The sequence below is a fragment of the Plecotus auritus genome (assembly GCF_963455305.1).
Source record: "Plecotus auritus genome assembly, chromosome: 4".
Lineage (NCBI taxonomy): Eukaryota > Metazoa > Chordata > Mammalia > Chiroptera > Vespertilionidae > Plecotus > Plecotus auritus.
In genome coordinates, this window is record NC_137775.1 from 131,433,740 (window position 1) to 131,450,138 (window position 16,399).

General features: G+C 40.2%; 1 protein-coding gene across 2 annotated transcripts in view; it reads left to right on the forward strand.

Moving 5' to 3' along the window:
* Nucleotides 1-15,364: 15,364 nt before the first annotated feature.
* Nucleotides 15,365-16,399, forward strand: part of CALD1 (caldesmon 1) — a 210,585-nt gene continuing 209,550 nt past the window's right edge. For both annotated transcript variants that reach the window (XM_080665722.1, XM_080665724.1), the window contains exon 1: nt 15,365-15,721. The gene's annotated coding sequence lies outside the window, so the exon portion shown is untranslated. The remainder of the gene's footprint in view (nt 15,722-16,399) is intronic.

Sequence of the window (16,399 nt, forward strand, 5' to 3'; positions counted from 1 at the left end):
CTTGTTAGTCCTTTTTAGATGAGTAAACTTTATCCATGAATCATTCATTCACTCAACACATTTTGTTGAATATTTACCATGTACCAAGAAAGAGTGCTGGGGATAAAGCAACAAATAAAACAAAGAACATTTCCTCAACGAAATTCCATTCTAGCAAAGGGTGGAAGTCAATGAACCAGCAGCCAGTGAGGCCCTTTGATATGGTGGCATTCCAAGGAGATCTAAAGTGCAAGATGGAATCATGCAAATCTTTACAGGGCAGAGGGAGCCACACATGTGAAGGGCTGGGACAGCCATGTGCTTGTTATGTTGTAGGAATAACCCGGAGGCCATTCTGGCTAGAGCAGGGGGAGAGAGGATTGGAGTGGTAGGAAATGAAATCTGAGAGGTGGAGGGGGAAGATGACAGAGGGACTTGTCAGATTTTATTCTCAGTGTGATGGGGAATCAAAGGAGAGTTTTCAACAGGAAGGTGGTATGGCCCTGTTGGTATAGTTCTAGCTGCAGAAGAAGAATGGATTGAGGAAGAGGTTGGGAATGAGGAGTCAGAGTAGGCAGGAAGACCAATTTTATTGCAGAAAACCAGATGCGCAATGTTGACGACCTCAACAAGGCAATGGCAGTGGGACATGCTACAGGTTAGAGGCAGAAGAGAGAGGAAATGGAAGGATACTAAGGGGCACTCTGCCTTGGTTCCCAAATACTTTCCCACAACTTGCACATTGTTGGAAGTTTTCCCGATTATAGTATCTCTTTTGAGTTTGAAGAATTGACAATCTTGTTAAAGTGATGCTATTTTGATCTTAAAAATATAGCATTTAATGGGAAGCATAAGCAACAGATTATATATTTAACACAATGTAATTTATATTAAAATTATATTATATTAAATTAAAAAGAATGCACACAAAACAATACTCATGAACTTGGGGAAAAGACATACAAAACAAAATATGCAAAATAAACAGAGAAAACAGTGGCCTACAGTGCAGAGAAGTGAAATTAGAGGATGTTATAAAAACAGCATCAACAAATTTTATTTTTGCTTCTCCCCAGCCCCACTCCCTGCTCCAACCCAGTTTTCCAAAAGATATCTTATCCCATCATTTAAGAAAAACTTTGGTGTTTTCCTTTCTGTGCACAGTGGAATTTCACCAATTTCTTTGGAATGACAAGAATCAGAAAAAGTTCTGTGGCTGCTAAAACCACTGTTCCATAATCTATGGAGATGCAAGGTCTCATAGACAGAAAATTTGCAGTAGATTAATTTAAAGTTAAAGAAATAAAGCTGGCAGTCAGGAGGCTACTTGGGCTTTATCTCGGTTCTATGTTGATAGTGGTAATCACTCATAGCTAAGTACCTCTTAACAGTTTATAAAGCATGTTTACATTTATTAATCTATTTGAACTTCATATCAACTCTTCAAGGCAGCTATTTTACAAATGAGGAAACTAAAACTCAGGGAGATTGAATGACTCATTACTGTTGCTTAACTTGTAGTCTGTACTCTTTCTGTGTTCTGAGGGAAGATTCTTAAACTGTCCCTGCTTTCTTCTCATAAGTGAACATTATAACATTTACCAATTAACTTTATGGGCATGTATCAGAGGAAAGTGGTGATAATATGGATGGCATGGTTATTTGGAGTAAAAGTGCTAAATAAATAAATATATAATAATAAAGTTGTTGATTTTAAAAGGCAATATATTTAATGAATCAAATTATGTCTTTAATTAATTATAATTATTAAAACATTAAATACATTAACACATAATAGATGTATTAAATTAATAAAGTATATATTACTGTATAAATAATGTATGAAAATTAATATATGCTTTATGTGAAAATAAATTAATATCTATACTAATAAAAGGGTAATATGCTAATTAGACCAGTCATCTTCCAGACATCCTTCTGGACAAAGCCATGGTGGCAGGGGCCAAGGCAGAGGAGGTTAGGGGCGAACAGGCCAGCAGGGGAGGGCAGTTAGGGGACGATCAGGCTGGCAGGGGAGGGCAGTTAGGGGGCCATCAGGATGTTAGGGGAGGGCAGTTAGGTGGTGATCATGCCAGCAGGGGAGCAGTTAGGGGGCAATCAGGCCAGCCAGAGAGCAGTTAGGAGTGATCAGGCTGGCAGGCAGAGGGGTTAGGGGCAATCAGGCAGGCAGGCAGAGTGGTTAGAGGTGATCAGGCAGGCAGGGGAGCAGTTAGGGGCATCAGGCCAGCAGGCAGAGGTGGTTAGGGGTGATCAGGCAGACAGGCAGGTGAGCAGTTAGGAGCCAGCAGTCTTGGATTGCAAGAGGGATGTCTGACTGCCGGTTTAGGCCCAATCCCTGTGGCAGTCGGACATCCCCCAAGGGGACTTGAATTGGAGAGGGTGCAGGCTAGGCTGAGCACCGCCCCCTCTCATGCACAAATTTCATGCACCAGGCCTCTAGTATAATATATGTATGTCTATAGATAGATACCATTATTTATATATTTATTATTATTTTTTAAATATTTGCAGTCAGGTCTTTAGCAGGTATCTGGGAACTCCCAAACTGGACCCCCACCATTAGGCAGCATTATCCATGGCTTTCCCAAGGAAAATAAAGACAGAATCCAGTGTTGGATGAAAGATCATTTCACCTTTTAGCTGAAGCCTTGGCTCCAAATCCAGGGTATCCCCCAAGTGAGTTTGGCTTGCCTACAATGGAATCTACACATGCACCTTCCATCTTAAAGCAAGGCTAGTCCAAACTCCATCAGCCAGAAAAATTAAGAGGAAGTATGTGAAGAAGGGAGTGGAAGAGAACAGCTAAGAACTCTCCTAAGTGCATATGACCCCAGCTCTTCTTAATACTCCAGCTTGGTCACAGTAGAGCATCTGACCCCAAATAGACCTGCCCTAAGGCTTTAGCCCAGGGGTGGGCAAACTCTTTGAATCCAGGGCCACAATGGGTTCTTAAGCTGGACCGGAGGGCCAGAACAAAAGCATGGATGGAGTGTTTGTGTGAACTAATATAAATTCAAAGTAAAGGAGCAGAGGGGAGAGCAAGAGAACCAGATAGAACAGCCGGATCCGGCCTGCGGGCCGTAGTTTGCCCAAGGCTGCTTAGCCCCTAGTTTCTAGAAGGTGTTGCCCAGTCATCCTCCTTGAACTTGACCAATATCTAGCATGGGTTTTGAAGGAAGAGAGGAGTGTTAGAGTGCTGTATTGGGGTAGTTGCTGAAAGATCTCCTAGCCAACAGTTCCCACACTAAGAACCTCTAAAATTTATTCATTCATTCCATGACATTTTGTGTTAGGCATTATGCCAGGTGCTGGAATATAGATATGAGTACTTGATTACATAAACATAGATGGGGAGGCTGTGAATAATCAGTTTGAATGAAAATTTCCCAGAAATTAGCCATTCAACAGAGTAAGTAACAGATATAGAAGTGGTCTAAGGAGATAAATTCTAAGAACATAGATTCATATAGAATATGAAGAGATATTCAATTAAAAATAATGCATAGACTTGAGACCTATACCTTGAAAGAAGGCAAGATAGATGGCATAATAGTCAAAGAGAAATCTGGTATTTTAGAGCTTTAGAAAGAAGAATATACCAGTATTTCTCCAGTGTTAGTTCTACCAACAATAAGGTTTAATTCTTTAGGCAGAAATATTCCTAAAGAGGAACAATTTATCAGCCACCACAGACTGCTGGCATCATCCCTCCACAGTGGGCATTGGACAGGAACCTTGGTTCAAATGACTACCTCAGTTTTCTGTATCAGGATATATTTCCCACTTTAAGATAGTAAATTGGCACTCTAGCTTCTATATCAACTCTGGCCATACCTGTTTGTTTCTTATTTTTATTATGGCTATTCTTCTCTACCTTCCAGAAATATTACGTGAACCAAGCATCCCCAGAAGTCCATACATGGATAGTTCTCTTTGAAGTATGCCTGGTATTCATGAGCACCTGGGAGGACTGCAGTCCTTGATTCCCCTCCCTCAGCCACCTGCACCTCTTAATTAGGGTAGCAGCAAGGAGACTCCAGGGTTTATGGCCCTGACCCAAATCCACACTCATCGTTCCCCAAACACTGACTTGAATGCTCAGTTTCGGTACTGATTGTGTGAATAGTTGAACAGAAATTGTGTTCATCAAAATATCTTAATATTTTGTTTGTGTTTTTTAATTTGGACCCAAAAGAGAAGATAAAAGGGCAAGAGAGAAATGGGTGTAATATATGGCTGGTGATTTTAAGATATGGCCCCTATTTTTAAAAATTCTGTCTTGTTATTATTATGTCACTAGGACATAATAGAATTGAACAATGCGTAGCAAGCACTCAAGAGGTATTTGTTAATTATAACTAATTAACGTTTAATTAAATAACTGTTGTCTAGTTATTAATTAGAGAAATCGTATGTATATATCTAAATTAAATAATTCAAGTAAGTAATTGATAAATAGAAAGTGAGCAGGTCTGACAGCAGTTTCCGTAGATAGTTTGAGAAGGATTATTGATTGAGGTCTGAGATTTAAGGGATGGTTTTCAGGTGGATCTGGAGCTGGAGCTGACTGGAGAGGCCTCAGGTAAGTGTGAAGTGGGAAAAGCCATGGCTGAAGTCACTGAGGCAGAAGGTGCATTCCACAATCAGAGAGGAGGGAGAGCAGGGTTGTGTCGGGAACCAGAAGCGAGGCAAGAAGAGGGGTGATTGTAGATCATTTTAAAAGGCTAAAGTCTGGACCTCATGGAAAAAGGAGGGAGAGGCCCAGCATAAATTAATCATTTGGAGAAATCTGACAGGAAATGAAAAGAGAAGAGTGAAGTTAAAAGAAACAAGAGTTTGTCAAAGGACTACCCCTCGCCCCCTCAAGCCTGGGCGTGATTATCCACAGAGGGCGGTGACCAGTGGTAGAAGAGGAGCGTGTGAGGCAGCGTCAGGTGAGATGAGCCTGACACCCAAGTGAAGGCTCCGGAAGAGGAGACATGGAGCTGCAAAGCTATCTCAGGTCTTTCTCACTCACGCTCCCCGTGACACGCAGTGCTCAGACCTCCGGCATAGCTTGGTCAGTGGTTCGCTGAATCTACCTTACACAGTTACTTTGCTTGTTCCAAACAGCCATCTTTCCCCATATATTACCAGACTCAGCTATCTCTCTGCAAATACTTTTTCTTTTCTTTTCTTTTTTTGGATCTAAAGTAGTCTGCCCCCCAAGAGAAATCACTGCCTCTCAGATGACATTCTTTTAGACCAAAGCTACAGAACCTCACCCAAAATAGATCAAATATTTTAAATGTTTTCTTTATTTGCTCCCCTCACAAATATGCCTGCAATGCAAAGCCAATTATGAGATTGGCATTTCTTTTTCCTGAAATGAGTGGAGGATATGTTTTATGGCTGGGAGGGGACACCAGGTCTCCCCACGTGGTCTTGGTGGGATTTCAGACAGTCTTTATGAGGCATGGGCCAGGAAGAGGAAACCCGCACAGCTGGGTCTCTCTTAGCACCTGCCATCTGGGAGTCCATCCTGTGCAGATATCTGAGCTGCTCCATTAGAAGGGCAGTTTTTGAAAAGCGGCCACAGTGTTCTTACAAGATTATAAAAGGCACAGAGCTGAACACTAAGCCTTGCAGATAACAGATGCTCAGAGGTTGGTTGAATGAATGAATGAATGAATGAATGAATGAATAAATGAAACTAAGAAAAATCCAATTAAGGCTCTGAGTGACTCAGATACCCATTGAAATCCAACAGGAATTTCTCATAGATGCAACCTTTTTGCTTTTTCTGAGGCTAGAGAAAAATCCAACAGCAATAAATATGGGAAGAGTAAAAACCAAAGAGATATTCAATTATCCTCCACAGCTCCAGAAATAAGGAGACAGAGATTTCCTATAGGGAGCAGGGAATTGGCCAGTCCTGTGCAGTGCACGTGTGGGAAAGGTAACATTTGTCTCAGATGCTGCTTTCTCCTTTCTGGGTTTTCTCTGATGCCCTCTTTCCATTTCATCAGGTCCTCACCGTTACCCCAGACAGCCAATGCCTTTCTTCTTCCACCCGCTGCCCCCGGAGACCAGCCTCACTTTCTTCCTGCCATGCCCCATCAAAATGGAAGTTGGTATGGTTCCAATCTATTGTTATACAGACCCACAAATAGTTTATATGAATGGAATCATTCCCACTGAACCTTGTGTTGTTGAGATCCAGATGCATCATGTCCACTCATTTTTGCCACTATATAGTATTTTGTTCTATGCAATAGTTTATGTAGCCTCTTCCCTGCTGACCACCATTGGGGTTTTTGTAAATGGTATTTTTATTACAGAGAATACTCTAATGAGCTGCCTTTTACATGTGCCCTTGCTAAAGGGTGCTGAAGGGTATGAGAGTTTCCCGAGAGGATATTCCTAAAAGTGGGATTGCTGGGTAAGGAATGCAGGTGCTGACCATCCCTGAGATACTGCCAAATCACTCCAGATAGTGAATGTACCAGTTCACTCTCTTATCCAGCCTGTAGAAGAATTTCTTTCTGCACATTATCAGCAACATTGAGTTTTGCAAGATTAAATGTCTTTTCTGTTGGCTATGAACTGGCAACAGTGTTTTAACTTGCATTGTTCTGCTTCCTGCTAATGAGGTTGAGCATCATTTCAAGGTTTTTGGCCCTTGTATTTTCTCTTCTGTGGAGTGTTATATCCTAGTCCTATTTCTCTCTCTCTCTCTCTCTCTCTCTCTCTCTCTCTCTCTCTCTCTCTCTCCACCCCCCTCCCCATTAATTTTAGGCATTTTTACCATCCTAGATTCGAATCTTTTGCTGTATACATTACACATTTTCTCTTGGCTTGTCTTTTGACTTTGTCTATAGTAGCTTTTGTTGATCAGAAGTTTTTATCTCTTGAAGTAGCCAAATTGTTTTCAGTTTAACTTAATTTCTTTAGTTTAATTTTTACTTAATATATATAAATATTGTTTAGCCTTTTCTTGCTGAAAAAATGATCCAAAATCTCAGTGTGTTACAACAACAAACATTTACACGAGCTCTGGGTCAGCAGCGACTCTGCTCGTCCTGGCTGGGCTCCGGGCAGCACAGCTCTCCGTGCCTCCTCAGTCTGGAACTCAAGCTGAAGAGCAGCCACGATCTTTTCTGCGCCGTTGTAACAAATGACCACAGACTGGGTGGCTTAAACAACAGGCGTTTATTCTCCCATCGTTCAGAAGGCCAGAAGTCCACAATCAAGGTGTTGACGGATTGTTAGCTTTTCCTGGAGGCTTTAAGGCAGAATCTGTCCCAGGCCTCTCCCTCGTGGTCACTGGCAATCCTTAGCATTCCTTGGTTGTGCATGCATCACTCTGGTCTGCCTCTGTCGGCACAGCCCCCTCTCCTCTGGGTCTTGGGTGTCTCAAATCTCCCTCTGCCTTTTTCTTTCTTTCTTTTTTAACCAAAGACCTACGTTTTATTATTTTTATTTTTTTTTCAATTCTAGTTTATAGTCAACATTATTTTGTATTCGTTTCAGGTGTACAGCATAGTGGTTAGAGAGTCCATATACTTTACAAGTGTTCCCCCAATATTTCTAGAACTTGCCTGTCACCATACACAATTATTACAATATTATTGACTATTTTTCCTATGCTGTACTTTACATCCCCATGACGGTTTTGTAACTATCAACCTGTATTTCTCAATCCCTTCACCTTTTTTCACCCAGTTCCCCAAGCCCCTCCCCTCTGCCAGCCCTCAGTCTGTTCTCTGTGTGTGTGAACTGTTTTCGTTTTGTTTGTTCATTGATATTGTTCTTTAGATTCCACATATAAGTGAAATCATATGGTATTTGTCTTTCTCTGACTGACTTATTTCACTTAGCATAATACCCTCTAGGTCCATACATGCTGTCACAAATGGTATGCTTTCATTCTGTTTTATGGCCATTTATTATTTATCTTTTTTCTTCTCTTCGTCTTAAAGAAGACCCTTTAACATTTCTTGTAATACTAGTTTGATGGTGATGAACTCCTTTAGCTTTTCATTGTCTGGGAAGCTCTTTATGTGTCCTTTGATTTTAAATGATAGCTTTTCTGGGTAGACTAACCTTGGTTGTAGGCCCTGGCTTTTCATCACTTTGAATATTTCGTGCCACTCCTTCTGGCCTGCAAAGTTTCTGTTGAGAAATCAGCTGGCAGTCGAACAGGTGCTCCCTTGTAGGTAACTAACTGCTTCTGTTCTGCTGCTTTTAAGATTCTCTCTTTGTCTTTAAACTTTGGCATTTTAATTAGGATGTGTCCTGGTGTGGGCCTCTTGGGGTTCATCTTGTCTAATATGATTTCCACCTCTCCCTGAAAATCTACACCTCCCTTGGTGGACATTTCACTAAATAACACTACCATTCACTCAGTTATTCAGACCATAAAAGAAGGCAACCTTGACTTCTCTATTTTTCTCACATCCCTCATCCAAACATTAGTGAGTCTTAATGTGTCCAAAATTCAATAATTCCTCAGTCCCCTGACCACAACTACCCTAGTCCAAGCCAGCATCTCTTGCCTATGAGCAGGCAATGACTTCTTCCTGCCTCTACACTTGCAATCTGTTCTATACAGGACAGCCAGAGTGAGTTTTCTCTCTGCTCAAATCTTCTAGTGACTTTCCATCTTACTTAGAATAAAACCCAAAGTTCTTACGATGGCTATAAGGCTCTGGATTATTGGATCTGGCCATTGGCAATCACTCCTCCCCAATTTCTTGCTGTCAGAAATGCCTTTCTTCATATATCCTGCTTACTTTTTTATTTTATTCACCTCTCTATTGAAAACCTTAAGAGATGACACCTGCTTTTCAATAGTCCTCAACTCTTACTTATTTTTTTCTTTATAGCACTTTTCACTGCTTGACATTATATATTTATCTGTTAGTTAATGTTCCATGACTCTCCATCAAAATGTATGTTGTTTACAATGCCTAGAACAGGCTCAGGCATGTGGTGAACACTCAATAAATATTTGTTCAGTGGATGAATGAACTATTTTGGTGGGGGGGGGGAAGTGGTATTTGTTTTCCTACATAATAGGCTAATTCTACTATTTATTAAAATTTCAAGAGTAAATATTAACTATGTTTAGCTCTCTTATTCACTATCATCCTGCTAACATGTTCTTGCCTGTTATCCTTGTATCTAATTACATCATCATTGTCTTAGTGAAATCAATATGCAGTATTTACATTGTTATGACAGTGTACATTTTTCTCACCATTGAACTATAGAGTATGCAATGATCACTTTTCCTTTCACACACACACACATTTTATTTTTCCTGAAATTAAAATGATCTCCATCTCACATTTATTGATTTTCTGTGTTACATAGCACAAATGCTTTCCCCCAAGAACATACCAGATAATCTATCTTGACTTTTCCTTAAAACATTCTTCCTGGAGTCCTCTACTCCAATCTCTGCTGGTTGCTTTTGGGACCAGATATTGTCATGGGATTTTTATTCAGCATCATTATGGGACCAAACCAACTCTATTATGAGTTTACACCCTGTATTTTCTGATCCTTGTCTTCCTTCTTGGTTTCTAGTTTCAACCTCAACTATTCTTTTTTCTTTATATGGGGCAAGAACTTGATAACTTTAGAATGAAATATGTTTTCATTCATTGTACTAGATGCCCAGTGGGCCCTTTGAATCTGGCAACTTGCATCCTGCCAGTCTGGGGAAATTCTAATGTATTATTTCTTTGATAATTTCCTTCTCACAGTTTTCTCTGTCCTCTTTTTCCGGAACACTCAGATGTTGTTGGATTTTTAATTGATTCTCTAATGTTCTTATCTTTTCTCTCATTTTTTTCATCTTGTCTTTTCTATTACTTTTTTTTTTTTTAAAGAAACATCAATGTGAGAAAGAAATGTACCCTGACTAGGGATTGAACCCACAACATTTTGGTGTATGGGCCAGTGCTCCAACCAACTGAGCATCCTGACCAGAGCTTTTCCTGCCTACTTTTTGAGAAGAGTTTTTTCTAGACTTTGTCTTCTATTACTTGAATTGAATTTTTATAAATTTGGCATGCTATTTTTCATTTACAAGAGTTCTTACCTGTCCTCTAAAAGTGCCTTCTCAAAGCCTCTTTCTCTTGTTTTGTGGCTACAATATCTTCTCTCTCTGAGAATAATAATTACAGTTTTCTTGAAGCGATCGGTAATTATAGTTTTCTTGACGTATTTTGTTTCTCACCCTGCCTCACTTTTCATCTGAGTTTCCTTTTTCTGTACTTCTGATGGCTCTTTCACAGCCTTTTCTTAACTTGATGTTCATATTTAAGAGTGAGGTGTTAAACAGCTGATGGGAAGTTCCTGATCATGAGTTTACTAAAGGGCCTTGGGTAATGGGCCAGGCGTTGTAGGGGTCCCTCAAATGTGCCTTTGGATCTTTTATCCCTGGGCATTCCAGTTTCCCTGGAGTGAAGTCTTCCAATTTCCTTTCTGTGGACTGTAAACATGACTGTCCTTGTCCCAGGAGCCCCCAGAGTGAGGAGACTGGGGGGTGATTCAGTGTTACACTTTCATTTAAAAGTTTGTTGTCAGTACACAACCTCTTACCTGCCCACTGCCTGACATTCTGAGGCCAGCACTTCTCTTCAGAGAATATTCTCCATTTTCTGGCTATTCCATCTGGTTGGGAGAGCAGGCTTCACCTGGTTGTGCACGTGCAGGATTTTTGCTTGCGTGTTTGTTTGTGTGAGGGTGGGAGAGATATATGGGCTTTTCACTGTTCCTTACTCATATTTTCAATCAGACCTGTTTTCTGCTCCATCTCTCACCTTCAGAGGTTCCCAGGGCTTCCAAATCCTGAGTTTTTCTGCTTTGGAGTCTCATTTCAGCTACTTTCTTGTCCCTGGCCGTGCACTCCACAGGGCCAGAGTTCAGTTTCTCAGCTCTGTTAAGTCAATTACCAACCATTCGTCCATTTTCCATATTGCAAAAATTGGCTGACATCTGAACTCTGTGTTGACTTCATTCCAACACTCTGTCTTGTGAGATTTATTTATGATTTTTTATTTCTTTACTATCATTTTTTTGTGGGGTTTGGACAAACAGCAGAAATAAATGAGTGCTGTGTATTTTATCTGCTAAGTATAACCATATCCTCAATTTTTTTCAGTCTCATTTGTAAGTTCTGTTTTTTATTATTTTCAGAACCCTTCCATATCATATCTATTGTAAAAATATTCACCTACAATTTTTCCTAATTGTTTTTCAAGTTTTATTTTTCATGCAACCTAGTTTCTTTTAGTGTTGGGTGGGAATTTTGAAACTGATTTTTTTTGTTTCCACACAATCAATTGTAACCTTGCATTAAGAGAATAGTCTACCCTTCCCCTCTGATCTATAATGCCTCTGCTATTATTTTAGGAGTTTCCACACATGCTTGGGACAGTTTCAAGGATTTCTACTTTGTTCTATTGACCTATTTGTCTATTCCTGGGTCAATAACGCTTATCTTAATTAGAGATGCTCTAAAGTATCTCAGTACGTATTTTTAGATCTTTACTTTTCCAAATGAATTTTAAGATTATTTTGTCAAGTTCTACAAAAGATAACATTTAGAGATTTTAGTTGGAATAATAAATGCATAGGTTAATTTGAGGAGAATTCACATCTTCATAATTTTGAGGTTTGCCATTCAGAAAAGTGACATATTTGACCATTTATACAGGCCTTTTACATCCTTAACTCTAATTTTGTAATTTTCTTGCACATATTTTGTTATGCTTATTCCCAGATAATGCACACTTTTGTTATCAATATGAATAGTATATTTTCCATTATATTTTCAAATTAGAGGTGCCTGGTTACAGGATCTTTGGACTTTTCTATACTGAACTTGATCCCAATAATCTCGCTATGAACTCTTTTATTCGTTCTAATATATTTGTTGATTCTCTTGAATTTTCTATACACATAATCACATCATAGCAAGTAAAGATATTTTTTCCTTCTAATTCCAGTAGCTCTTGTTTTTTTTTATTCTTTTTCTTTGTTTTGGCTAGAATTTGCAGCTCTTTTTTTCACTTATAGAAGAGACAGTCATCCTCATCTTTTCATTGATTATAATGGGAATATTTTTAACATTTCATTATTAAGAATGATTTTTCCTGTAGGTTTCTGGTAAATGTCTCTCATTATGAGTATAAAGATTTTGTTGATAGTTTTTTAAGAGCTCCTTTTTTTCTATAAGTGATTATGAATTTTACCAAGTATTATTCTTAACCTATCAAGACAATCTCTCTTCTTTTTTCTATTTATTTTTTACTTTTAAACTGCTAATGTTGTATAATGCATCAATAGATTTCCATATTTTAATCATTTCTGCATTATCTTTTTTTTACACTATTGGATTCAATATGCTAATTTTTCATCTAGTTTCATAAGTACACTTAGTCTAATTCTCTCTTTGTGTGTGTGTCTCTCTTTGTACTGTCTTTGTTGTTCAATTTTGGTATCAACATTCTACTCGTCTGATTTTATTGTTTTAGAAATTTGAGTTTCTGGAAATACTTTATTTGGATAAAAGAAGGTGTGTGTGTGAGTAGGGCAGGGCGTGGGGGTGTTCTGCTGCCTTTTAAAATGTTCAAAATATCTGTTCTGTTCAGCAAAGTAGATATTTTAAGCTAGAAGAATGTATGTTTTCAATGGAACTACATGAAGTGATTTCAATTTAAATGAAAAAGTATGGCCTAACTTTACTTTTCCCAAATTGACACACAAGCAAAATATAATTGCTCACTACTGATCTACATGATTACAAATAGTCAGCTGGAACTGAAAAAATATGAGTCATCCAGATGTTTCCAAATGTCTCGTTAGATTTGTTATGGTTGATTAGGCAGAGATAGCCTATGCCAGACAAGCTGTGCTTTATCTGGGATGATCCAAGTGGGAACTATATTCCACAGAAACTTCCTATATAAATCTTGTGTATTTTTAGTGTTGTTTACAAATGACCTCTGGAAAAAGTAAGTACTATGAGAGTTAAGTTTCCCATGGCAGAAATTGGCAACCTCTATCTTCTTCTTTCTTTTTAGTCCCTTTCCTGTCTTTTTTATTCTTACTTAATTAAAAAAAGAGAAGACAATGAAAAAATAAAGTTTATGGTGTATATTAATTTGCTAAATTATTCCTCCAACTATATAGTTCCTCCTCAATAAGTCTGTTTTCAAATACAAAAAATAGGCTGAATGGCTGCTCATCCACTATACCCTGCATATGAGGTATTTAGAATTTATCTAGGGAAACATACTTCTCTTTTCTAAAAACATGAACCCAAAAATATTTAGCCATTTATCTTCTAAAAACCATATAAAATGCATGTCCTTTCCATGTTTCCTGCTGATAATATTTTCCCCATTTGTAGTGCAACTTTTCTTTCCTCTAGGAAGCTGGTACTTATTTTATTCATAGATTGCAAATTACGCCCTGATGCTGTACAACCAAAAGGCATTACTCATACATGCTGGGAGAATGCTGCCTAGGATATAATCAGCAGTGGCCATGTAAAACAGCACGTTAAGACAGGCCTCACTGAGTTATGGACCATACTGTCGGGAAACACAGGGCCCCAAACATCTCTGGACCCAGCTCCTATCTTCACCCAGACATCACTGATTGAGTTGCTTTCAGAGATCATTGAAGTCTGCTCTACCCTGTCTTCAAGCTCAGCAGTTTAGCAGACTAAAAGGTATCTATTCTACCTTAATAATCTGTCCAGATATGGAACATCCCCTGCAGCAATACTGTGTTCTCAAAGTTTATTTCCAAGTCAGTCATTTGTGTTCAGAAGACATTTTCCCACAGGAACAATGTTACAAATGATGGTGCTGCACAAATGCCTCGTTGAGCCACAGTGTACTGGAAACGCGGCCTTGACTGTACTATTCCCACCAGCCATTATTTATTCTGCTTCTCTGGGAAAGTGCATTCTGAGTTCTAACTTGGGATGCCTGTAGCTCACCTCTCCCTCGGCCTGGCAGCCTTCACTGCAGCTTTTTTAGGCTATACTGCAGTAGCAGTTGGGGAGAGGGAACAGGGTAGCCTTCCCAAGAGTTATGGACCATACTGCCGGGAGGCACTCATCACAAGATGAGTCTCAGATGGATACAGATGCCTCTGGGTAACTTATTCATGCTAGCGGGCTGAAGAAGGACACCATCCATTTGGACCAGTCAGTTCTCGTTCTTCTGAATAAGGCACAGAGGTCAAGAGAATTTTTCCCAAGTAGAGATCATTTCCAGGTTGTATCTTCATAAATAGGGAAAGCCCTACACAGTAAAACCTCAGATTTTTTTAAGACCAAGCTTCTGGACTTTCAAGTAGCCAAGGAAAATACATTAACTCTTCTTTGTCAGTGATGAAATAGTCTCCAAACACATGGCAATAAAAAGGCATAAATCTAGCACCTGACCCCAGACCTGACAAATAGGAGGTGCTCATAATTTTTCGTTGTTGTTGAATCAAGTACTGATTGAGTGAATTCTATATTTAAAAGTGTCAGACCGCAGATTGAACGCACAGGTGTGCCAGCTAACTTGATTCTAATTCGGCAGCTCCTAATTCTGACCCTCCCCTAGCACACATTCTACCAATGAAGAGTTGGTCGGAGTACTTTTGAGAAGTCACTAGAACATTAGTGTCACCTCTGTGGACATATGCATTCGTCTACACCAGCCCCAAAGTAGGTGCTGGGTGTTTCCATGCCCTCTCTTTGTGCATAGTTTCTTGCAATAGCTCCCCATTGACAAATCTGAGGAAACAAAGGGGCAAGGGAGAGGGAGGGGACGTGGAAAACCAATATGGATAGCCACGCCGGTAGGACCCTACCTCGCTGAGTGTCTGGTGCTACACTTATTCTGGCAAACATTGCCTGCTCTGAAAGACCCCAGCTTTTTTGGTCAGTTGTTTTTATAACAAGTGTAGACACATTTTAGGGGGCTGTGTCTCTCTTAGGTTAGAATTTAGTCTATACACCAGTCCTGGGTCCCAGTCATTTCAGCCTTTAAAATGACATAATGATTTTATTTCATTTCGTATTTACAACCACTTTCACAAGAAATATACTATTAAGGCTCCCTCAATTAAAAACCCTTCCCCACCCCCACTCCCAATAAACTTATGGACTGTGAACTTTTAGTTTCATAGACTGTGCTTTCTTTTTTAAAGTTCCATTGGTGTTCCACAAGACAGCCTCTTGCTCCAAGATTAACATTTCTTATGATTGTTCCTGACAATGGATTCACTTCCAGAGGCCCTGCTAAGGATAACCAAAAAAGGGCATGGAGCAGGCTGGTTTTGGCAGCCTGCACGCAGTTTCTGAGCTTTTTAGGTCTTGGTTTTTCTGATGAGTGATTTCCTGAGCATGCCTAGGGAATGACAGGCATCTCCACGGGCAGGCTACATCCACCTCGGCCGAGGTGTCGTCATTGGCTGCCTATTAGAAAAACCTACAGGACAATGCATACCACCGACTGCCGACTGTAAACACAGGGGATGTGTGTTCACTTAGCACGGACTTCTGGGCGGGGCCAGGGAAGGGCGGTCTGCAGTTTTATTGAATAGAGCCGTGTGTATTGCGCTGCCTGCCTGCCTGCCTGCCCTCTCGCTGTGCTCCCGCGGAAAGAAGTCCGTCCTTCCTCTCCCACTCAGTCCCCGGGAAGAAGTTCCAGCCTATGAGGTAAGGCACAGAGGACTTTCTCTTCATCTCTTCCCGGGAGGCTGGGGACTTGCTCCCTCCGGTTCCATTCAACATTCCTGGTTAAGGCAGCCGGGGACGCGAGGCTGTAAAAGCCAATAAGCCATGCAAATTCTCAGAGCCAGACCGTGCCTCGCTGCCCTGCAGATGTTCCCGGAAGACAAGCAGGATGAGATTTCAAGTTCTGTTCTTCGAGTTGGGACGGGAGGGGAGATCTATAGAGGCGTCTATGCAGGGACCACCGGTAACTTTGAGGAGAAGAGCCTTTTGTTTAGGAGTGCGATGGGGGTTGTACCTGATCGCCTAGTGACACGGGCGTGCTGTGCTCTCTGCTCACACCAGCGGTCTCTCCTGCATCTTCTGTTAGCAGCGATTTAAGGAGGATTTGCTTTTAACAACAACTTTTTAGGTGGTTGAGAAGCCAAAAAGTGATGCTTTTTAACCAAAGGCATTTGCATTTTATTCTGCGACCCGTACTTGAGACTAGACTTCTAGCGCTGCCAAGAGATAAGGTCAGAGGTAGAAAGAGCACTGGCATTGAGCGCTGGTTGGGGGGTTAATGTAACTGATCTGATATCTGCTAAGACAGAAGATGCCTACCACGATCTGTTTCCTATAAAACCTAATAATGCGAGCATGCAGGCACTAGTGGGTGTGTTT